Below are 25,652 nucleotides of genomic sequence, written 5' to 3' on the forward strand. Positions count from 1 at the left end.
TGCTCTTTGTACAGGATTGTTGTGTGTGTAGGCTGATTAGTCGGGCTATGTTAGCCAGTAGGCCCGTCTGCTCTTTGTACAGGATTGTTGTGTGTGTAGGCTGATTAGTCGGGCTATGTTAGCCAGTAGGCCCGTCTGCTCTTTGTACAGGATTGTTGTGTGTGTAGGCTGATTAGTCAGGCTACGTTAGCCAGTAGGCCCGTCTGCTCTTTGTACAGGATTGTTGTGTGTGTAGGCTGATTAGTCAGGCTATGTTAGCCAGTAGGCCCGCCTGCTCCTTGTACAGGATTGTTGTGTGTAGGCTGATTAGTCAGGCTATGTTAGCCAGTAGGCCCGTCTGCTCTTTGTACAGGATTGTTGTGTGTGTAGGCTGATTAGTCAGGCTATGTTAGCCAGTAGGCCCGCCTGCTCTTTGTACAGGATTGTTGTGTGTGTAGGCTGATTAGTCAGGCTATGTTAGCCAGTAGGCCCGTCTGCTCTTTGTACAGGATTGTTTTGTGTGGAGGCTGATTAGTCGGGCTACGTTAGCCAGTAGGCCCGTCTGCTCTTTGTACAGGATTGTTTTGTGTGTAGGCTGATTAGTCGGGCTATGTTAGCCAGTAGGCCCGCCTGCTCTTTGTACAGGATTGTGTTGTGTGTAGGCTGATTAGTCAGGCTATGTTAGCCAGTAGGCCCGTCTGCTCTTTGTACAGGATTGTTGTGTGTGTAGGCTGATTAGTCGGGCTATGTTAGCCAGTAGGCCCGTCTGCTCTTTGTACAGGATTGTTGTGTGTGTAGGCTGATTAGTCGGGCTATGTTAGCCAGTAGGCCCGTCTGCTCTTTGTACAGGATTGTTGTGTGTGTAGGCTGATTAGTCAGGCTACGTTAGCCAGTAGGCCCGTCTGCTCTTTGTACAGGATTGTTTTGTGTGTAGGCTGATTAGTCAGGCTATGTTAGCCAGTAGGCCCGTCTGCTCTTTGTACAGGATTGTTGTGTGTGTGGAGGCTGATTAGTCGGGCTACGTTAGCCAGTAGGCCCGTCTGCTCTTTGTACAGGATTGTTGTGTGTAGGCTGATTAGTCAGGCTATGTTAGCCAGTAGGCCCGTCTGCTCTTTGTACAGGATTGTTGTGTGTGTGGAGGCTGATTAGTCGGGCTACGTTAGCCAGTAGGCCCGTCTGCTCTTTGTACAGGATTGTTGTGTGTAGGCTGATTAGTCAGGCTATGTTAGCCAGTAGGCCCGTCTGCTCTTTGTACAGGATTGTTGTGTGTAGGCTGATTAGTCAGGCTATGTTAGCCAGTAGGCCCGTCTGCTCTTTGTACAGGATTGTTGTGTGTAGGCTGATTAGTCAGGCTATGTTAGCCAGTAGGCCCGTCTGCTCTTTGTACAGGATTGTTTTGTGTGTAGGCTGATTAGTCAGGCTATGTTAGCCAGTAGGCCCGTCTGCTCTTTGTACAGGATTGTTGTGTGTAGGCTGATTAGTCAGGCTATGTTAGCCAGTAGGCCCGTCTGCTCTTTGTACAGGATTGTTGTGTGTGTAGGCTGATTAGTCGGGCTATGTTAGCCAGTAGGCCCGTCTGCTCTTTGTACAGGATTGTTGTGTGTAGGCTGATTAGTCAGGCTATGTTAGCCAGTAGGCCCGTCTGCTCTTTGTACAGGATTGTTGTGTGTGTAGGCTGATTAGTCGGGCTATGTTAGCCAGTAGGCCCGTCTGCTCTTTGTACAGGATTGTTGTGTGTGTAGGCTGATTAGTCGGGCTATGTTAGCCAGTAGGCCCGCTTGCTCTTTGTACAGGATTGTTTTGTGTGTAGGCTGATTAGTCGGGCTATGTTAGCCAGTAGGCCCGCTTGCTCTTTGTACAGGATTGTTTTGTGTGTAGGCTGATTAGTCGGGCTATGTTAGCCAGTAGGCCCGCCTGCTCTTTGTACAGGATTGTTGTGTGTAGGCTGATTAGTCAGGCTACGTTAGCCAGTAGGCCCGTCTGCTCTTTGTACAGGATTGTTTTGTGTAGGCTGATTAGTCGGGCTATGTTAGCCAGTAGGCCCGTCTGCTCTTTGTACAGGATTGTTGTGTGTGTAGGCTGATTAGTCAGGCTACGTTAGCCAGTAGGCCCGTCTGCTCTTTGTACAGGATTGTTGTGTGTGGAGGCTGATTAGTCAGGCTACGTTAGCCAGTAGGCCCGTCTGCTCTTTGTACAGGATTGTTGTGTGTGTAGGCTGATTAGTCGGGCTATGTTAACCAGTAGGCCCGTCTGCTCTTTGTACAGGATTGTTTTGTGTGTAGGCTGATTAGTCGGGCTATGTTAGCCAGTAGGCCCGTCTGCTCTTTGTACAGGATTGTTGTGTGTGTAGGCTGATTAGTCAGGCTATGTTAGCCAGTAGGCCCGTCTGCTCTTTGTACAGGATTGTTGTGTGTGTAGGCTGATTAGTCGGGCTATGTTAGCCAGTAGGCCCGTCTGCTCTTTGTACAGGATTGTTGTGTGTGTAGGCTGATTAGTCAGGCTACGTTAGCCAGTAGGCCCGTCTGCTCTTTGTACAGGATTGTTTTGTGTGTAGGCTGATTAGTCAGGCTATGTTAGCCAGTAGGCCCGTCTGCTCTTTGTACAGGATTGTTGTGTGTGTGGAGGCTGATTAGTCGGGCTACGTTAGCCAGTAGGCCCGTCTGCTCTTTGTACAGGATTGTTGTGTGTAGGCTGATTAGTCAGGCTATGTTAGCCAGTAGGCCCGTCTGCTCTTTGTACAGGATTGTTGTGTGTGTGGAGGCTGATTAGTCGGGCTACGTTAGCCAGTAGGCCCGTCTGCTCTTTGTACAGGATTGTTGTGTGTAGGCTGATTAGTCAGGCTATGTTAGCCAGTAGGCCCGTCTGCTCTTTGTACAGGATTGTTGTGTGTAGGCTGATTAGTCAGGCTATGTTAGCCAGTAGGCCCGTCTGCTCTTTGTACAGGATTGTTGTGTGTAGGCTGATTAGTCAGGCTATGTTAGCCAGTAGGCCCGTCTGCTCTTTGTACAGGATTGTTTTGTGTGTAGGCTGATTAGTCAGGCTATGTTAGCCAGTAGGCCCGTCTGCTCTTTGTACAGGATTGTTGTGTGTAGGCTGATTAGTCAGGCTATGTTAGCCAGTAGGCCCGTCTGCTCTTTGTACAGGATTGTTGTGTGTGTAGGCTGATTAGTCGGGCTATGTTAGCCAGTAGGCCCGTCTGCTCTTTGTACAGGATTGTTGTGTGTAGGCTGATTAGTCAGGCTATGTTAGCCAGTAGGCCCGTCTGCTCTTTGTACAGGATTGTTGTGTGTGTAGGCTGATTAGTCGGGCTACGTTAGCCAGTAGGCCCGTCTGCTCTTTGTACAGGATTGTTGTGTGTGGAGGCTGATTAGTCAGGCTACGTTAGCCAGTAGGCCCGCCTGCTCTTTGTACAGGATTGTTGTGTGTGTAGGCTGATTAGTCGGGCTACGTTAGCCAGTAGGCCCGCCTGCTCTTTGTACAGGATTGTTGTGTGTATAGGCTGATTAGTCGGGCTATGTTAGCCAGTAGGCCCGTCTGCTCTTTGTACAGGATTGTTGTGTGTGGAGGCTGATTAGTCAGGCTATGTTAGCCAGTAGGCCCGTCTGCTCTTTGTACAGGATTGTTGTGTGTGTAGGCTGATTAGTCAGGCTATGTTAGCCAGTAGGCCCGCCTGCTCTTTGTACAGGATTGTTGTGTGTGTAGGCTGATTAGTCGGGCTATGTTAGCCAGTAGGCCCGCCTGCTCTTTGTACAGGATTGTTGTGTGTGTAGGCTGATTAGTCGGGCTATGTTAGCCAGTAGGCCCGCCTGCTCTTTGTACAGGATTGTTGTGTGTGTAGGCTGATTAGTCAGGCTATGTTAGCCAGTAGGCCCGCCTGCTCTTTGTACAGGATTGTTGTGTGTGTAGGCTGATTAGTCGGGCTATGTTAGCCAGTAGGCCCGCCTGCTCTTTGTACAGGATTGTTGTGTGTGTAGGCTGATTAGTCGGGCTATGTTAGCCAGTAGGCCCGCCTGCTCTTTGTACAGGATTGTTGTGTGTGTAGGCTGATTAGTCGGGCTATGTTAGCCAGTAGGCCCGCCTGCTCTTTGTACAGGATTGTTGTGTGTGTAGGCTGATTAGTCGGGCTATGTTAGCCAGTAGGCCCGCCTGCTCTTTGTACAGGATTGTTTTGTGTGTAGGCTGATTAGTCAGGCTACGTTAGCCAGTAGGCCCGCCTGCTCTTTGTACAGGATTGTTGTGTGTGGAGGCTGATTAGTCGGGCTACGTTAGCCAGTAGGCCCGTCTGCTCTTTGTACAGGATTGTTGTGTGTGGAGGCTGATTAGTCAGGCTACGTTAGCCAGTAGGCCCGCCTGCTCTTTGTACAGGATTGTTGTGTGTGTAGGCTGATTAGTCAGGCTATGTTAGCCAGTAGGCCCGCCTGCTCTTTGTACAGGATTGTTGTGTGTGGAGGCTGATTAGTCGGGCTACGTTAGCCAGTAGGCCCGTCTGCTCTTTGTACAGGATTGTTGTGTGTGTAGGCTGATTAGTCGGGCTATGTTAGCCAGTAGGCCCGTCTGCTCTTTGTACAGGATTGTTGTGTGTGTAGGCTGATTAGTCAGGCTACGTTAGCCAGTAGGCCCGTCTGCTCTTTGTACAGGATTGTTTTGTGTGTAGGCTGATTAGTCAGGCTATGTTAGCCAGTAGGCCCGTCTGCTCTTTGTACAGGATTGTTGTGTGTGTGTGGAGGCTGATTAGTCGGGCTACGTTAGCCAGTAGGCCCGTCTGCTCTTTGTACAGGATTGTTGTGTGTGTAGGCTGATTAGTCGGGCTATGTTAGCCAGTAGGCCCGCCTGCTCTTTGTACAGGATTGTTGTGTGTGGAGGCTGATTAGTCGGGCTATGTTAGCCAGTAGGCCCGCCTGCTCTTTGTACAGGATTGTTGTGTGTAGGCTGATTAGTCAGGCTATGCTAGCCAGTAGGCCCGTCTGCTCTTTGTACAGGATTGTTGTGTGTAGGCTGATTAGTCGGGCTATGTTAGCCAGTAGGCCCGTCTGCTCTTTGTACAGGATTGTTGTGTGTGGAGGCTGATTAGTCGGGCTACGTTAGCCAGTAGGCCCGCCTGCTCTTTGTACAGGATTGTTGTGTGTGGAGGCTGATTAGTCGGGCTACGTTAGCCAGTAGGCCCGTCTGCTCTTTGTACAGGATTGTTGTGTGTAGGCTGATTAGTCGGGCTACGTTAGCCAGTAGGCCCGCCTGCTCTTTGTACAGGATTGTTGTGTGTGTAGGCTGATTAGTCAGGCTATGTTAGCCAGTAGGCCCGCCTGCTCTTTGTACAGGATTGTTGTGTGTGTAGGCTGATTAGTCAGGCTATGTTAGCCAGTAGGCCCGTCTGCTCGTTGTACAGGATTGTTGTGTGTGGAGGCTGATTAGTCAGGCTATGTTAGCCAGTAGGCCCGCCTGCTCTTTGTACAGGATTGTTGTGTGTAGGCTGATTAGTCAGGCTATGTTAGCCAGTAGGCCCGCCTGCTCTTTGTACAGGATTGTTGTGTGTGTAGGCTGATTAGTCGGGCTACGTTAGCCAGTAGGCCCGTCTGCTCTTTGTACAGGATTGTTGTGTGTGGAGGCTGATTAGTCAGGCTACGTTAGCCAGTAGGCCCGCCTGCTCTTTGTACAGGATTGTTGTGTGTGTAGGCTGATTAGTCGGGCTACGTTAGCCAGTAGGCCCGCCTGCTCTTTGTACAGGATTGTTGTGTGTGTAGGCTGATTAGTCGGGCTATGTTAGCCAGTAGGCCCGTCTGCTCTTTGTACAGGATTGTTGTGTGTGGAGGCTGATTAGTCAGGCTATGTTAGCCAGTAGGCCCGTCTGCTCTTTGTACAGGATTGTTGTGTGTGTAGGCTGATTAGTCAGGCTATGTTAGCCAGTAGACCCGCCTGCTCTTTGTACAGGATTGTTGTGTGTGTAGGCTGATTAGTCGGGCTATGTTAGCCAGTAGGCCCGCCTGCTCTTTGTACAGGATTGTTGTGTGTGTAGGCTGATTAGTCGGGCTATGTTAGCCAGTAGGCCCGCCTGCTCTTTGTACAGGATTGTTGTGTGTGTAGGCTGATTAGTCAGGCTATGTTAGCCAGTAGGCCCGCCTGCTCTTTGTACAGGATTGTTGTGTGTGTAGGCTGATTAGTCGGGCTATGTTAGCCAGTAGGCCCGCCTGCTCTTTGTACAGGATTGTTGTGTGTGTAGGCTGATTAGTCGGGCTATGTTAGCCAGTAGGCCCGCCTGCTCTTTGTACAGGATTGTTGTGTGTGTAGGCTGATTAGTCGGGCTATGTTAGCCAGTAGGCCCGCCTGCTCTTTGTACAGGATTGTTGTGTGTGGAGGCTGATTAGTCGGGCTACGTTAGCCAGTAGGCCCGTCTGCTCTTTGTACAGGATTGTTGTGTGTGGAGGCTGATTAGTCAGGCTACGTTAGCCAGTAGGCCCGCCTGCTCTTTGTACAGGATTGTTGTGTGTGTAGGCTGATTAGTCAGGCTATGTTAGCCAGTAGGCCCGCCTGCTCTTTGTACAGGATTGTTGTGTGTGGAGGCTGATTAGTCAGGCTACGTTAGCCAGTAGGCCGCCTGCTCTTTGTACAGGATTGTTGTGTGTGTAGGCTGATTAGTCAGGCTATGTTAGCCAGTAGGCCCGCCTGCTCTTTGTACAGGATTGTTGTGTGTGGAGGCTGATTAGTCGGGCTACGTTAGCCAGTAGGCCCGTCTGCTCTTTGTACAGGATTGTTGTGTGTGTAGGCTGATTAGTCGGGCTATGTTAGCCAGTAGGCCCGTCTGCTCTTTGTACAGGATTGTTTTGTGTGTAGGCTGATTAGTCAGGCTATGTTAGCCAGTAGGCCCGTCTGCTCTTTGTACAGGATTGTTGTGTGTGTGGAGGCTGATTAGTCGGGCTACGTTAGCCAGTAGGCCCGTCTGCTCTTTGTACAGGATTGTTGTGTGTAGGCTGATTAGTCAGGCTATGTTAGCCAGTAGGCCCGTCTGCTCTTTGTACAGGATTGTTGTGTGTGTGGAGGCTGATTAGTCGGGCTACGTTAGCCAGTAGGCCCGTCTGCTCTTTGTACAGGATTGTTGTGTGTAGGCTGATTAGTCAGGCTATGTTAGCCAGTAGGCCCGTCTGCTCTTTGTACAGGATTGTTGTGTGTAGGCTGATTAGTCAGGCTATGTTAGCCAGTAGGCCCGTCTGCTCTTTGTACAGGATTGTTGTGTGTGTGGAGGCTGATTAGTCAGGCTATGTTAGCCAGTAGGCCCGCCTGCTCTTTGTACAGGATTGTTGTGTGTGGAGGCTGATTAGTCAGGCTATGTTAGCCAGTAGGCCCGCCTGCTCTTTGTACAGGATTGTTGTGTGTGGAGGCTGATTAGTCAGGCTACGTTAGCCAGTAGGCCCGCCTGCTCTTTGTACAGGATTGTTGTGTGTGTAGGCTGATTAGTCGGGCTATGTTAGCCAGTAGGCCCGCCTGCTCTTTGTACAGGATTGTTGTGTGTGTAGGCTGATTAGTCAGGCTATGTTAGCCAGTAGGCCCGCCTGCTCTTTGTACAGGATTGTTGTGTGTGTAGGCTGATTAGTCGGGCTATGTTAGCCAGTAGGCCCGCCTGCTCTTTGTACAGGATTGTTGTGTGTGGAGGCTGATTAGTCGGGCTACGTTAGCCAGTAGGCCCGTCTGCTCTTTGTACAGGATTGTTGTGTGTGTAGGCTGATTAGTCAGGCTATGTTAGCCAGTAGGCCCGCCTGCTCTTTGTACAGGATTGTTGTGTGTGGAGGCTGATTAGTCAGGCTACGTTAGCCAGTAGGCCGCCTGCTCTTTGTACAGGATTGTTGTGTGTGTAGGCTGATTAGTCAGGCTATGTTAGCCAGTAGGCCCGTCTGCTCTTTGTACAGGATTGTTGTGTGTGTAGGCTGATTAGTCGGGCTATGTTAGCCAGTAGGCCCGTCTGCTCTTTGTACAGGATTGTTTTGTGTGTAGGCTGATTAGTCAGGCTATGTTAGCCAGTAGGCCCGTCTGCTCTTTGTACAGGATTGTTGTGTGTGTGGAGGCTGATTAGTCGGGCTACGTTAGCCAGTAGGCCCGTCTGCTCTTTGTACAGGATTGTTGTGTGTAGGCTGATTAGTCAGGCTATGTTAGCCAGTAGGCCCGTCTGCTCTTTGTACAGGATTGTTGTGTGTGTGGAGGCTGATTAGTCGGGCTACGTTAGCCAGTAGGCCCGTCTGCTCTTTGTACAGGATTGTTGTGTGTAGGCTGATTAGTCAGGCTATGTTAGCCAGTAGGCCCGTCTGCTCTTTGTACAGGATTGTTGTGTGTAGGCTGATTAGTCAGGCTATGTTAGCCAGTAGGCCCGTCTGCTCTTTGTACAGGATTGTTGTGTGTGTGGAGGCTGATTAGTCAGGCTATGTTAGCCAGTAGGCCCGCCTGCTCTTTGTACAGGATTGTTGTGTGTGGAGGCTGATTAGTCAGGCTATGTTAGCCAGTAGGCCCGCCTGCTCTTTGTACAGGATTGTTTTGTGTGTAGGCTGATTAGTCAGGCTACGTTAGCCAGTAGGCCCGCCTGCTCTTTGTACAGGATTGTTGTGTGTGTAGGCTGATTAGTCGGGCTATGTTAGCCAGTAGGCCCGCCTGCTCTTTGTACAGGATTGTTGTGTGTGTAGGCTGATTAGTCGGGCTATGTTAGTCAGTAGGCCCGCCTGCTCTTTGTACAGGATTGTTGTGTGTGGAGGCTGATTAGTCGGGCTATGTTAGCCAGTAGGCCCGTCTGCTCTTTGTACAGGATTGTTGTGTGTGTAGGCTGATTAGTCAGGCTATGTTAGCCAGTAGGCCCGCCTGCTCTTTGTACAGGATTGTTGTGTGTGGAGGCTGATTAGTCGGGCTATGTTAGCCAGTAGGCCCGCCTGCTCTTTGTACAGGATTGTTGTGTGTAGGCTGATTAGTCAGGCTATGTTAGCCAGTAGGCCCGTCTGCTCTTTGTACAGGATTGTTGTGTGTAGGCTGATTAGTCGGGCTATGTTAGCCAGTAGGCCCGTCTGCTCTTTGTACAGGATTGTTGTGTGTGGAGGCTGATTAGTCGGGCTACGTTAGCCAGTAGGCCCGCCTGCTCTTTGTACAGGATTGTTGTGTGTGGAGGCTGATTAGTCGGGCTACGTTAGCCAGTAGGCCCGTCTGCTCTTTGTACAGGATTGTTGTGTGTAGGCTGATTAGTCGGGCTACGTTAGCCAGTAGGCCCGCCTGCTCTTTGTACAGGATTGTTGTGTGTGTAGGCTGATTAGTCAGGCTACGTTAGCCAGTAGGCCCGTCTGCTCTTTGTACAGGATTGTTGTGTGTGTGTAGGCTGATTAGTCGGGCTATGTTAGCCAGTAGGCCCGCCTGCTCTTTGTACAGGATTGTTGTGTGTAGGCTGATTAGTCAGGCTATGTTAGCCAGTAGGCCCGCCTGCTCTTTGTACAGGATTGTTGTGTGTGTAGGCTGATTAGTCAGGCTATGTTAGCCAGTAGGCCCGTCTGCTCTTTGTACAGGATTGTGTTGTGTGTGGAGGCTGATTAGTCAGGCTATGTTAGCCAGTAGGCCCGTCTGCTCTTTGTACAGGATTGTTGTGTGTGGAGGCTGATTAGTCAGGCTATGTTAGTCAGTAGGCCCGTCTGCTCTTTGTACAGGATTGTTGTGTGTGGAGGCTGATTAGTCGGGCTATGTTAGCCAGTAGGCCCGTCTGCTCTTTGTACAGGATTGTTGTGTGTGTAGGCTGATTAGTCAGGCTATGTTAGCCAGTAGGCCCGTCTGCTCTTTGTACAGGATTGTGTTGTGTGTGGAGGCTGATTAGTCGGGCTATGTTAGCCAGTAGGCCCGTCTGCTCTTTGTACAGGATTGTTGTGTGTGTAGGCTGATTAGTCGGGCTATGTTAGCCAGTAGGCCCGTCTGCTCTTTGTACAGGATTGTTGTGTGTGTAGGCTGATTAGTCGGGCTATGTTAGCCAGTAGGCCCGTCTGCTCTTTGTACAGGATTGTTGTGTGTGTAGGCTGATTAGTCAGGCTACGTTAGCCAGTAGGCCCGTCTGCTCTTTGTACAGGATTGTTGTGTGTGTAGGCTGATTAGTCAGGCTATGTTAGCCAGTAGGCCCGCCTGCTCTTTGTACAGGATTGTTGTGTGTAGGCTGATTAGTCAGGCTATGTTAGCCAGTAGGCCCGTCTGCTCTTTGTACAGGATTGTTGTGTGTGTAGGCTGATTAGTCAGGCTATGTTAGCCAGTAGGCCCGCCTGCTCTTTGTACAGGATTGTTGTGTGTGTAGGCTGATTAGTCAGGCTATGTTAGCCAGTAGGCCCGTCTGCTCTTTGTACAGGATTGTTTTGTGTGGAGGCTGATTAGTCGGGCTACGTTAGCCAGTAGGCCCGTCTGCTCTTTGTACAGGATTGTTTTGTGTGTAGGCTGATTAGTCGGGCTATGTTAGCCAGTAGGCCCGCCTGCTCTTTGTACAGGATTGTGTTGTGTGTAGGCTGATTAGTCAGGCTATGTTAGCCAGTAGGCCCGTCTGCTCTTTGTACAGGATTGTTGTGTGTGTAGGCTGATTAGTCGGGCTATGTTAGCCAGTAGGCCCGTCTGCTCTTTGTACAGGATTGTTGTGTGTGTAGGCTGATTAGTCGGGCTATGTTAGCCAGTAGGCCCGTCTGCTCTTTGTACAGGATTGTTGTGTGTGTAGGCTGATTAGTCAGGCTACGTTAGCCAGTAGGCCCGTCTGCTCTTTGTACAGGATTGTTTTGTGTGTAGGCTGATTAGTCAGGCTATGTTAGCCAGTAGGCCCGTCTGCTCTTTGTACAGGATTGTTGTGTGTGTGGAGGCTGATTAGTCGGGCTACGTTAGCCAGTAGGCCCGTCTGCTCTTTGTACAGGATTGTTGTGTGTAGGCTGATTAGTCAGGCTATGTTAGCCAGTAGGCCCGTCTGCTCTTTGTACAGGATTGTTGTGTGTGTGGAGGCTGATTAGTCGGGCTACGTTAGCCAGTAGGCCCGTCTGCTCTTTGTACAGGATTGTTGTGTGTAGGCTGATTAGTCAGGCTATGTTAGCCAGTAGGCCCGTCTGCTCTTTGTACAGGATTGTTGTGTGTAGGCTGATTAGTCAGGCTATGTTAGCCAGTAGGCCCGTCTGCTCTTTGTACAGGATTGTTGTGTGTAGGCTGATTAGTCAGGCTATGTTAGCCAGTAGGCCCGTCTGCTCTTTGTACAGGATTGTTTTGTGTGTAGGCTGATTAGTCAGGCTATGTTAGCCAGTAGGCCCGTCTGCTCTTTGTACAGGATTGTTGTGTGTAGGCTGATTAGTCAGGCTATGTTAGCCAGTAGGCCCGTCTGCTCTTTGTACAGGATTGTTGTGTGTGTAGGCTGATTAGTCGGGCTATGTTAGCCAGTAGGCCCGTCTGCTCTTTGTACAGGATTGTTGTGTGTAGGCTGATTAGTCAGGCTATGTTAGCCAGTAGGCCCGTCTGCTCTTTGTACAGGATTGTTGTGTGTGTAGGCTGATTAGTCGGGCTATGTTAGCCAGTAGGCCCGTCTGCTCTTTGTACAGGATTGTTGTGTGTGTAGGCTGATTAGTCGGGCTATGTTAGCCAGTAGGCCCGCTTGCTCTTTGTACAGGATTGTTTTGTGTGTAGGCTGATTAGTCGGGCTATGTTAGCCAGTAGGCCCGCTTGCTCTTTGTACAGGATTGTTTTGTGTGTAGGCTGATTAGTCGGGCTATGTTAGCCAGTAGGCCCGCCTGCTCTTTGTACAGGATTGTTGTGTGTAGGCTGATTAGTCAGGCTACGTTAGCCAGTAGGCCCGTCTGCTCTTTGTACAGGATTGTTTTGTGTAGGCTGATTAGTCGGGCTATGTTAGCCAGTAGGCCCGTCTGCTCTTTGTACAGGATTGTTGTGTGTGTAGGCTGATTAGTCAGGCTACGTTAGCCAGTAGGCCCGTCTGCTCTTTGTACAGGATTGTTGTGTGTGGAGGCTGATTAGTCAGGCTACGTTAGCCAGTAGGCCCGTCTGCTCTTTGTACAGGATTGTTGTGTGTGTAGGCTGATTAGTCGGGCTATGTTAACCAGTAGGCCCGTCTGCTCTTTGTACAGGATTGTTTTGTGTGTAGGCTGATTAGTCGGGCTATGTTAGCCAGTAGGCCCGTCTGCTCTTTGTACAGGATTGTTGTGTGTGTAGGCTGATTAGTCAGGCTATGTTAGCCAGTAGGCCCGTCTGCTCTTTGTACAGGATTGTTGTGTGTGTAGGCTGATTAGTCGGGCTATGTTAGCCAGTAGGCCCGTCTGCTCTTTGTACAGGATTGTTGTGTGTGTAGGCTGATTAGTCAGGCTACGTTAGCCAGTAGGCCCGTCTGCTCTTTGTACAGGATTGTTTTGTGTGTAGGCTGATTAGTCAGGCTATGTTAGCCAGTAGGCCCGTCTGCTCTTTGTACAGGATTGTTGTGTGTGTGGAGGCTGATTAGTCGGGCTACGTTAGCCAGTAGGCCCGTCTGCTCTTTGTACAGGATTGTTGTGTGTAGGCTGATTAGTCAGGCTATGTTAGCCAGTAGGCCCGTCTGCTCTTTGTACAGGATTGTTGTGTGTGTGGAGGCTGATTAGTCGGGCTACGTTAGCCAGTAGGCCCGTCTGCTCTTTGTACAGGATTGTTGTGTGTAGGCTGATTAGTCAGGCTATGTTAGCCAGTAGGCCCGTCTGCTCTTTGTACAGGATTGTTGTGTGTAGGCTGATTAGTCAGGCTATGTTAGCCAGTAGGCCCGTCTGCTCTTTGTACAGGATTGTTGTGTGTAGGCTGATTAGTCAGGCTATGTTAGCCAGTAGGCCCGTCTGCTCTTTGTACAGGATTGTTTTGTGTGTAGGCTGATTAGTCAGGCTATGTTAGCCAGTAGGCCCGTCTGCTCTTTGTACAGGATTGTTGTGTGTAGGCTGATTAGTCAGGCTATGTTAGCCAGTAGGCCCGTCTGCTCTTTGTACAGGATTGTTGTGTGTGTAGGCTGATTAGTCGGGCTATGTTAGCCAGTAGGCCCGTCTGCTCTTTGTACAGGATTGTTGTGTGTAGGCTGATTAGTCAGGCTATGTTAGCCAGTAGGCCCGTCTGCTCTTTGTACAGGATTGTTGTGTGTGTAGGCTGATTAGTCGGGCTATGTTAGCCAGTAGGCCCGTCTGCTCTTTGTACAGGATTGTTGTGTGTGTAGGCTGATTAGTCGGGCTATGTTAGCCAGTAGGCCCGCTTGCTCTTTGTACAGGATTGTTTTGTGTGTAGGCTGATTAGTCGGGCTATGTTAGCCAGTAGGCCCGCTTGCTCTTTGTACAGGATTGTTTTGTGTGTAGGCTGATTAGTCGGGCTATGTTAGCCAGTAGGCCCGCCTGCTCTTTGTACAGGATTGTTGTGTGTAGGCTGATTAGTCAGGCTACGTTAGCCAGTAGGCCCGTCTGCTCTTTGTACAGGATTGTTTTGTGTAGGCTGATTAGTCGGGCTATGTTAGCCAGTAGGCCCGTCTGCTCTTTGTACAGGATTGTTGTGTGTGTAGGCTGATTAGTCAGGCTACGTTAGCCAGTAGGCCCGTCTGCTCTTTGTACAGGATTGTTGTGTGTGGAGGCTGATTAGTCAGGCTACGTTAGCCAGTAGGCCCGTCTGCTCTTTGTACAGGATTGTTGTGTGTGTAGGCTGATTAGTCGGGCTATGTTAACCAGTAGGCCCGTCTGCTCTTTGTACAGGATTGTTTTGTGTGTAGGCTGATTAGTCGGGCTATGTTAGCCAGTAGGCCCGTCTGCTCTTTGTACAGGATTGTTGTGTGTGTAGGCTGATTAGTCAGGCTATGTTAGCCAGTAGGCCCGTCTGCTCTTTGTACAGGATTGTTGTGTGTGTAGGCTGATTAGTCAGGCTATGTTAGCCAGTAGGCCCGTCTGCTCTTTGTACAGGATTGTTTTGTGTGTAGGCTGATTAGTCGGGCTATGTTAGCCAGTAGGCCCGTCTGCTCTTTGTACAGGATTGTTGTGTGTGGAGGCTGATTAGTCGGGCTATGTTAGCCAGTAGGCCCGTCTGCTCTTTGTACAGGATTGTTTTGTGTGTAGGCTGATTAGTCGGGCTATGTTAGCCAGTAGGCCCGTCTGCTCTTTGTACAGGATTGTTGTGTGTGTGGAGGCTGATTAGTCGGGCTACGTTAGCCAGTAGGCCCGTCTGCTCTTTGTACAGGATTGTGTTGTGTGTAGGCTGATTAGTCGGGCTATGTTAACCAGTAGGCCCGTCTGCTCTTTGTACAGGATTGTTGTGTGTGTAGGCTGATTAGTCGGGCTATGTTAGCCAGTAGGCCCGTCTGCTCTTTGTACAGGATTGTTGTGTGTGGAGGCTGATTAGTCGGGCTACGTTAGCCAGTAGGCCCGTCTGCTCTTTGTACAGGATTGTTGTGTGTAGGCTGATTAGTCAGGCTATGTTAGCCAGTAGGCCCGTCTGCTCTTTGTACAGGATTGTTGTGTGTAGGCTGATTAGTCGGGCTATGTTAGCCAGTAGGCCCGTCTGCTCTTTGTACAGGATTGTTTTGTGTGTAGGCTGATTAGTCGGGCTATGTTAGCCAGTAGGCCCGTCTGCTCTTTGTACAGGATTGTTGTGTGTGGAGGCTGATTAGTCGGGCTATGTTAGCCAGTAGGCCCGTCTGCTCTTTGTACAGGATTGTTTTGTGTGTAGGCTGATTAGTCGGGCTATGTTAGCCAGTAGGCCCGTCTGCTCTTTGTACAGGATTGTTGTGTGTGTGGAGGCTGATTAGTCGGGCTACGTTAGCCAGTAGGCCCGTCTGCTCTTTGTACAGGATTGTGTTGTGTGTAGGCTGATTAGTCGGGCTATGTTAACCAGTAGGCCCGTCTGCTCTTTGTACAGGATTGTTGTGTGTGTAGGCTGATTAGTCGGGCTATGTTAGCCAGTAGGCCCGTCTGCTCTTTGTACAGGATTGTTGTGTGTGGAGGCTGATTAGTCGGGCTACGTTAGCCAGTAGGCCCGTCTGCTCTTTGTACAGGATTGTTGTGTGTAGGCTGATTAGTCAGGCTATGTTAGCCAGTAGGCCCGTCTGCTCTTTGTACAGGATTGTTGTGTGTAGGCTGATTAGTCGGGCTATGTTAGCCAGTAGGCCCGTCTGCTCTTTGTACAGGATTGTTGTGTGTGTAGGCTGATTAGTCGGGCTATGTTAGCCAGTAGGCCCGTCTGCTCTTTGTACAGGATTGTGTTGTGTGTAGGCTGATTAGTCGGGCTATGTTAGCCAGTAGGCCCGTTAGCCAGGATTGGTTTGTGTTGTTACTGTGCACGTTTGAGGTTGACGTGGTTTTCGTTCGTGGGCTTTTCTCCGGACTGTTTGCGTCCCCGTGTTTGGGGCATTTGATTTGTTGGGCGCCCTGTGTTTCGTGGGGTGGCTTATGTTCGCCGTGTGTGCAATTAAAAGCACTACCCTGTACTCTCTGCTTCCTGCGCCTGACTTCGCACCCACTACGCCCAGAGCGTTACAGGGACAAGTCTCTGAATGTCCTTGAGTGGCCCAGCCAGAGCCCAGACTTGAACCCGATGAAACATCTCTGGAGAGACCTGAAAACAGCTGTGCAGCAACGATCCCGATCCAAACTGACAGAGCTTGAGAGGATGTGCAGAGAAGAATGGGAGAAACTCCCCAAATACAGGTGTGCCAAGCTTGTAGCGTCATACCCAAGAAGACTCAAGGCTGTAATCCCTGCCAAAGATACTTCAACAAAGTACTGAGTAAAGGGTCTCAATACTTATGCAAATGTGATACATTTAATTTTTGTAAATTAGCAAAAATGTCTAAACCTGTTTTTTCTTTGTCAATATGGGGTATTGTGTGCAGATTGTTGAAGGGGGTGGTAAACAAATTAATTTAAGGCTGTAACGTAAAAAATTGTGGGGAAAAAGTCCAGGGGTCTGAATACTTTCCGAATGCACTGTAGACAGGAAAGACTATTTTTAATGGATCATCAACGACGTGAGAATGTCAACGACGTGGGAATGTCAACGACGTGAGAATGTCAATGACGTGGGAATGTCAACGACGTGGGAATGTCAACGACGTGGGAATGAATGTCAACGACGTGAGAATGTCAATGACGTGGGAATGTCAATGACGTGAGAATGTCAACGATGTGGGAATGTCAACGACGTGGGAATGTCAATGACGTGAGAATGTCAACGAAGTGGGAATGTCAACGATGTGGGAATGTCAACGACGTGAGAATGTCAACGACGTGGGAATGTCAACGACGTGGGAATGTCAACGACGTGAGAATGTCAACGACGTGAGAATGTCAACGTGGGAATGTCAACGACGTGAGAATGTCAACGTGAAAATGTCAACGACGTGAGAATGTCAACGACGTGAGAATGTCAACGTGAGAATGTCAACAACGTTAGAATGTCAACGTGAGAATGTCAACGTGAGAATGTCAACGTGAGAATGTCAACGTGAGAATGTCAACGACGTGGGAATGTGTAATTTCTTTCGCTTGTATTTCAAGTATATTCACTATTACTATTTTTTATTATTATTATTATGATTATATTAATTTCCTTCAGCTATGTAGTCAGCTATGCGTCTCAAATAGCACCCTATTCCCTACATAGTGCCCTATTGCCCTATTGCCCTATTGACCCTGGTCAAAAAAAGTACACTATATAGAGAATAGTGTGACAGCTATTGGGATGCAATGGTAGCTCAGCAAGCAGACCTGCAGCTGGAGATGAGCCTGGGAGGAAGGCTGGGAGGTTGTTGGCATCGATGCCAGTCTCTTTCAGCTCACTGTGAAAGCAAGCGCCTCTGGTTCTGTTAGCACGCCAGCGCTGTGTGTGTTGTTGTGTGTGTGTGTGTGTGTGTGTGTGTATTAGCTCTGTGTGTATCTATGCAAGTCACTCACATCGTCCAGCTGGTCCTGTGCCCCAACAGGCACCTGGACCCACTCACAAACCTCAAACGAAATACATACTTAATGTATCTAACTCACTCACTGGATGGAATGCATTTTGTATAGCACCTTTTATCCATGGCCCGGTTTCCAGTCTCCACGGCCCGGTCTCCAGTATCCACGGCCTGGTCTCCAGTTTCCACGGCCCGGTCTCCAGTCTCCACGGCCCGGTCTCCAGTCTCCACGGCCGGGTCTCCAGTCTCCACGGCCCGGTCTCCAGTCTCCACGGCCGGGTCTCCAGTCTCCCTCCAGTCTCCACGTTCCGGTCTCCATTCTCCTCTCCACGGCCGGGTCTCCAGTCTCCTCTCCACGGCCCGGGTCTCCAGTCTCCCTCCAGTCTCCACGGCCCGGTCTCCAGTCTCCACGGCCTGGTCTCCAGTCTCCCTCCAGTCTCCACGGCCCGGTATCCAGTCTCCACGGCCCGGTCTCCAGTCTCCACGGCCCGGTCTCCAGTCTCCACGGCCCGGTCTCCAGTCTCCTCTCCACGGCCGGGTCTCCAGTCTCCCTCCAGTCTCCACGGCCCGGTCTCCAGTCTCCTCTCCACGGCCAGGTCTCCAGTCTCCTCTCCACGGCCGGGTCTCCAGTCTCCCTCCAGTCTCCACGGCCCGGTCTCCAGTCTCCACGGCCTGGTCTCCAGTCTCCCTCCAGTCTCCACGGCCTGGTCTCCAGTCTCCCTCCAGTCTCCACGGCCCGGTCTCCAGTCTCCACGGCCGGGTCTCCAGTCTCAACGGCCCGGTCTCCAGTCTCCACGGCCCGGTCTCCAGTCTCTATGCGCTCCGCAGGTTTGTGGGAGGAAACTAGGCTTGTCCCCGATCTATTTGTGCCGTCTTGCCAACTCCTATGATCGTTGTCACACAAATTGGTCAACAATAGAGCCTTGTCGCTCAAGATCAAGACGTCAGGAGATTACATGAAAAACGTCCACTAGGGGCAACGGTGAGCGCCATTACCATCCAGTAGGCATGTAAACAGGGGAACGGTGAGCGGTCATCACCATCCAGTAGGCATGTAAACAGGGGAACAGTGAGCGGTCATTACCATCCAGTAGGCATGTAAACAGGGGAACAGTGAGCGGTCATTACCATCCAGTAGGCATGTAAACAGGGGAACAGTGAGCGGTCATTACCATCCAGTAGGCATGTAAAACAGGGGAACGGTGAGCGGTCATTACCATACAGTAGGCATGTAAACAGGGGAACTGTGAGCGCCATTACCATCCAGTAGGCATGTAAACAGGGGAACGGTGAGCGGTCATTACCATCCAGTAGGCATGTAAACAGGGGAACGGTGAGCGGTCATTACCATCCAGTAGGCATGTAAACAGGGGAACGGTGAGCGGTCATTACCATCCAGTAGGCATGTAAACAGGGGAACGGTGAGCGGTCATTACCATCCAGTAGGCATGTAAACAGGGGAACGGTGAGCGGTCATTACCATCCAGTAGGCATGTAAACAGGGGAACGGTGAGCGGTCATTACCATCCAGTAGGCATGTAAACAGGGGAACGGTGAGCGGTCATTACCATCCAGTAGGCATGTAAACAGGGGAACGGTGAGCGGTCATTACCATCCAGTAGGCATGTAAACAGGGGAACGGTGAACGGGCGGAAGATGTTCCGGCTCCATGGGTTGTGTGTTCAATCCCCAGTGCTAACCCTATATCCCAAACCTTAACCCTTAACTAAACCATTCGGAATGAGTGACTAAACTTAACTTTCGAAATGTTATATTTATGGGCAAAGTCTGATTCTGCAGTGAGACAGAGCTTATTGGACAATGACAGGAGTTGGCAAGACATCACAAATAGATCTGGAACCAGACTAGGAGGAAACTGGAGGGAGCTCATCCATTCAGGCTCTAAGGTGTGGGTAGGAGATGAAACCCCCCTGGGTTGTGCAAAGGGCACGGCGGCTATTTTGTGCCGAAACAGATCCACACGTTGAGCCAGTTTCTGGGTGGTGTCCAGGTTTGTCACGGGCTGACAGGCGACTGGAGGCCACAAGCACTGTGCATGTGTAGGCATCGGATGAATAACACAGCATCAACCTCATCATGAATTTATAGACTATTGGCAGAGAGTTTGTTAGACCTCTTTTTCATTTGGTCTCTGAGAAAAATGAAACAGTTGGAATGTTAAGGAAGCCTACAAAGTTATATAAAACATCCAGGAAAACTTTATAAAGATGAACATGTTACAATGACTAATTTGTCATACAATACAGTCCTTGATTAAAATAAAACAACTGTAGTTTCCCTGTACTATGCAACATTTCACAAGCTTATGTATTCTACCACTATGGGTTACTATTTAGCCAAAGTGACTGATCGAGGACATGGTCAATATACATCTCGCCTGGGTTTTTTCGTAGAGACCGAACGGCAGCGCTCAGGTAAGACGAAGGGAGGAGGGGGTGTGTCTCTTTGGTAAAAAAAAAAACAAACAGCTGGTGCACGTTATCTATTGTTAAGGAAGTATGCATTTATTTTTTTGCTGGCCTGAGAATACCTCATGGTAAGCTGCAGACCGTACTATCTATTTATCACCACAAACCTGATCACTAAGACCGCGATCAACGAGCTGTATAAAGGTCACAATCCAGAGGTGGCGTGTTTTGTGGCCGGTGATTTTAATGCAGGGAAAACAAACAGGCAAAGGAGCTGATCGTGGACTACGTCCACATCGATGGGGAAGTACGGTGCTGAGCGGGTCGAAAGATTCCAGTTCCTCGGTGTCCACATCACTAAAGAATTAACAAAGTCCACACAAACCCACACTGTTGTAGCCATGGTATTAGCTGGTACTCCCTGTATATAGCCATGTTATTACCTGGTGCTTCCTGTATATAGCCATGTTATTACCTGGTACTTCCTGTATGTAGCCATGTTATTACCTGGTACTTCCTGTATATAGCCATGTTATTACCTGGTACTCCCTGTGTTTAGCCATGCTATTACCTGGTACTTCCTGTATATAGCCATGTTAATACTTTGTATCTGCATATAGCCATGTTATTACCTGGTACTTCCTGTATATAGCCATGTTATTATCTGGTACTTCCTGTAAATAGCCTTGTTATTACCTGGTACTCCCTGTATATAGCCATGTTATTACCTGGTACTTCCTGTATATAGCCATGTTATTACCTGATACTTCCTGTATATAGCCATGTTATTACCTGGTACTTCCTGTATATAACCATGTTATAACCTGGTACTTCCTGTATATAACCATGTTATAACCTGGTACTTCCTGTATATAGCCATGTTATTACCTGGTACTCCCTGTATATAGCCATGTTATTACCTGGTACTTCCTGTATATAGCCATGTTATTACCTGGTACTTCCTGTATATAGCCATGTTATTACCTGGTACTTCCTGTATATAGCCATGTTATTACCTCCCTGTATATAGCCATGTTATTACCTGGTACTTCCTGTATATAGCCATGTTAATATTTGTATCTGCATATAGCCATGTTATTACCTGGTACTTCCTGTATATAGCCATGTTATTATCTGGTACTTCCTGTATATAGCCTTGTTATTACCTGGTACTCCCTGTATATAGCCATGTTATTACCTGGTACTTCCTGTATATAGCCATGTTATTACCTTGTACTTCCTGTATATAGCCATGTTATTACCTGGTACTTCCTGTATATAACCATGTTATAACCTGGTACTTCCTGTATATAACCATGATATAACCTGGTACTTCCTGTATATAGCCATGTTATTACCTGGTACTCCCTGTATATAGCCATGTTATTACCTGGTACTTCCTGTATATAGCCATGTTATTACCTGGTACTTCCTGTATATAGCCATGTTATTACCTGGTACTTCCTGTATATAGCCATGTTATTACCTCCCTGTATATAGCCATGTTATTACCTGGTACTTCCTGTATATAACCATGTTATAACCTGGTACTCCCTGTATATAGCCATGTTATTACCTGGTACTTCCTGTATATAGCCATGTTATTACCTGGTACTTCCTGTATATAACCATGTTATTACCTGGTACTTCCTGTATATAGCCATGTTATTACCTGGTACTCCCTGTATATAACCATGTTATTACCTGGTACTTCCTGTACATAGTCATGTTATTACCTGGTACTTCCTGTATATAGCCATGTTATTACCTGGTACTTCCTGTATATAGGCATGTTATTACCTGGTACTCCCTGTATATAACCATGTTATTACCTGGTACTTCCTGTATATAGCCATGTTATTACCTGGTACTTCCTGTATATAACCATGTTATTACCTGGTATCTGTATATAGCCATGTTATTACCTGGTATTTCCTGTATATAACCATGTTATAACCTGGTACTCCCTGTATATAGCCATGTTATTACCTGGTACTTCCTGTATATAGCCATGTTATTACCTGGTACTTCCTGTATATAACCATGTTATAACCTGGTACTTCCTGTATATAACCATGTTATTACCTGGTACTCCCTGTATATAGCCATGTTATTACCTGGTACTTTGTGTATGTAGCCATGTTATTACTTGGTATCTGTATATAACCATGTTATTACCTGGTACTCCCTGTATATAACCATGTTATTACCTGGTACTTCCTGTATATAACCATGTTATTACCTGGTACTCCCTGTATCCAGCCATGTTATTACCTGGTACTTCCTGTATATAGCCATGTTATTACCTGGTACTTCCTGTATATAGCCATGTTATTACCTGGTACTTCCTGTATATAACCATGTTATAACCTGGTACTTCCTGTATATAACCATGATATAACCTGGTAATTCCTGTATATAGCCATGTTATTACCTGGTACTCCCTGTATATAGCCATGTTATTACCTGGTACTTCCTGTATATAGCCATGTTATTACCTGGTACTTCCTGTATATAGCCATGTTATTACCTGGTACTTCCTGTATATAGCCATGTTATTACCTCCCTGTATATAGCCATGTTATTACCTGGTACTTCCTGTATATAACCATGTTATAACCTGGTACTCCCTGTATATAGCCATGTTATTACCTGGTACTTCCTGTATATAGCCATGTTATTACCTGGTACTTCCTGTATATAACCATGTTATTACCTGGTACTTCCTGTATATAGCCATGTTATTACCTGGTACTCCCTGTATATAACCATGTTATTACCTGGTACTTCCTGTATATAGCCATGTTATTACCTGGTACTTCCTGTATATAGCCATGTTATTACCTGGTACTTCCTGTATATAGCCATGTTATTACCTCCCTGTATATAGCCATGTTATTACCTGGTACTTCCTGTATATAGCCATGTTAATATTTGTATCTGCATATAGCCATGTTATTACCTGGTACTTCCTGTATATAGCCATGTTATTATCTGGTACTTCCTGTATATAGCCTTGTTATTACCTGGTACTCCCTGTATATAGCCATGTTATTACCTGGTACTTCCTGTATATAGCCATGTTATTACCTGGTACTTCCTGTATATAGCCATGTTATTACCTGGTACTTCCTGTATATAACCATGTTATAACCTGGTACTTCCTGTATATAACCATGATATAACCTGGTACTCCCTGTATATAGCCATGTTATTACCTGGTACTTCCTGTATATAGCCATGTTATTACCTGGTACTTCCTGTATATAACCATGTTATAACCTGGTACTTCCTGTATATAACCATGTTATTACCTGGTACTCCCTGTATATAGCCATGTTATTACCTGGTACTTTGTGTATGTAGCCATGTTATTACTTGGTATCTGTATATAACCATGTTATTACCTGGTACTCCCTGTATATAACCATGTTATTACCTGGTACTTCCTGTATATAACCATGTTATTACCTGGTACTCCCTGTATCCAGCCATGTTATTACCTGGTACTTCCTGTATATAGCCATGTTATTACCTGGTACTTCCTGTATATAGCCATGTTATTACCTGGTACTTCCTGTATATAACCATGTTATAACCTGGTACTTCCTGTATATAACCATGATATAACCTGGTAATTCCTGTATATAGCCATGTTATTACCTGGTACTCCCTGTATATAGCCATGTTATTACCTGGTACTTCCTGTATATAGCCATGTTATTACCTGGTACTTCCTGTATATAGCCATGTTATTACCTGGTACTTCCTGTATATAGCCATGTTATTACCTCCCTGTATATAGCCATGTTATTACCTGGTACTTCCTGTATATAACCATGTTATAACCTGGTACTCCCTGTATATAGCCATGTTATTACCTGGTACTTCCTGTATATAGCCATGTTATTACCTGGTACTTCCTGTATATAACCATGTTATTACCTGGTACTTCCTGTATATAGCCATGTTATTACCTGGTACTCCCTGTATATAACCATGTTATTACCTGGTACTTCCTGTATATAGCCATGTTATTACCTGGTACTTCCTGTATATAGCCATGTTATTACCTGGTACTTCCTGTATATAGCCTTGTTATTACCTGGTACTCCCTGTATATAGCCATGTTAATATTTGTATCTGCATATAGCCATGTTATTACCTGGTACTTCCTGTATATAGCCATGTTATTATCTGGTACTTCCTGTATATAGCCTTGTTATTACCTGGTACTCCCTGTATATAGCCATGTTATTACCTGGTACTTCCTGTATATAGCCATGTTATTACCTGGTACTTCCTGTATATAGCCATGTTATTACCTGGTACTTCCTGTATATAACCATGTTATAACCTGGTACTTCCTGTATATAACCATGATATAACCTGGTACTTCCTGTATATAGCCATGTTATTACCTGGTACTCCCTGTATATAGCCATGTTATTACCTGGTACTTCCTGTATATAGCCATGTTATTACCTGGTACTTCCTGTATATAACCATGTTATAACCTGGTACTCCCTGTATATAGCCATGTTATTACCTGGTACTTCCTGTATATAGCCATGTTATTACCTGGTACTTCCTGTATATAACCATGTTATTACCTGGTACTTCCTGTATATAGCCATGTTATTACCTGGTACTCCCTGTATATAACCATGTTATTACCTGGTACTTCCTGTATATAGCCATGTTATTACCTGGTACTTCCTGTATATAGCCATGTTATTACCTGGTACTTCCTGTATATAGCCATGTTATTACCTCCCTGTATATAGCCATGTTATTACCTGGTACTTCCTGTATATAGCCATGTTAATATTTGTATCTGCATATAGCCATGTTATTACCTGGTACTTCCTGTATATAGCCATGTTATTATCTGGTACTTCCTGTATATAGCCTTGTTATTACCTGGTACTCCCTGTATATAGCCATGTTATTACCTGGTACTTCCTGTATATAGCCATGTTATTACCTGGTACTTCCTGTATATAGCCATGTTATTACCTGGTACTTCCTGTATATAACCATGTTATTACCTGGTACTTCCTGTATATAGCCATGTTATTACCTGGTACTCCCTGTATATAACCATGTTATTACCTGGTACTTCCTGTACATAGTCATGTTATTACCTGGTACTTCCTGTATATAGCCATGTTATTACCTGGTACTTCCTGTATATAGCCATGTTATTACCTGGTACTCCCTGTATATAACCATGTTATTACCTGGTACTTCCTGTATATAGCCATGTTATTACCTGGTACTTCCTGTATATAACCATGTTATTACCTGGTATCTGTATATAGCCATGTTATTACCTGTTACTTCCTGTATATAACCATGTTATAACCTGGTACTCCCTGTATATAGCCATGTTATTACCTGGTACTTCCTGTATATAACCATGTTATTACCTGGTACTCCCTGTATCCAGCCATGTTATTACCTGGTACTTCCTGTATATAGCCATGTTATTACCTGGTACTTCCTGTATATAGCCATGTTATTACCTGGTACTTCCTGTATATAACCATGTTATAACCTGGTACTTCCTGTATATAACCATGATATAACCTGGTAATTCCAGTATATAGCCATGTTATTACCTGGTACTCCCTGTATATAGCCATGTTATTACCTGGTACTTCCTGTATATAGCCATGTTATTACCTGGTACTTCCTGTATATAGCCATGTTATTACCTGGTACTTCCTGTATATAGCCATGTTATTACCTCCCTGTATATAGCCATGTTATTACCTGGTACTTCCTGTATATAACCATGTTATAACCTGGTACTCCCTGTATATAGCCATGTTATTACCTGGTACTTCCTGTATATAGCCATGTTATTACCTGGTACTTCCTGTATATAACCATGTTATTACCTGGTACTTCCTGTATATAGCCATGTTATTACCTGGTACTCCCTGTATATAACCATGTTATTACCTGGTACTTCCTGTATATAGCCATGTTATTACCTGGTACTTCCTGTATATAGCCATGTTATTACCTGGTACTTCCTGTATATAGCCTTGTTATTACCTGGTACTCCCTGTATATAGCCATGTTAATATTTGTATCTGCATATAGCCATGTTATTACCTGGTACTTCCTGTATATAGCCATGTTATTATCTGGTACTTCCTGTATATAGCCTTGTTATTACCTGGTACTCCCTGTATATAGCCATGTTATTACCTGGTACTTCCTGTATATAGCCATGTTATTACCTGGTACTTCCTGTATATAGCCATGTTATTACCTGGTACTTCCTGTATATAACCATGTTATAACCTGGTACTTCCTGTATATAA

Source organism: Oncorhynchus mykiss, chromosome 28 (genome assembly GCF_057628025.1).
Source record: "Oncorhynchus mykiss isolate SJ-2025 chromosome 28, ASM5762802v1, whole genome shotgun sequence".
Taxonomy (NCBI): domain Eukaryota; kingdom Metazoa; phylum Chordata; class Actinopteri; order Salmoniformes; family Salmonidae; genus Oncorhynchus; species Oncorhynchus mykiss.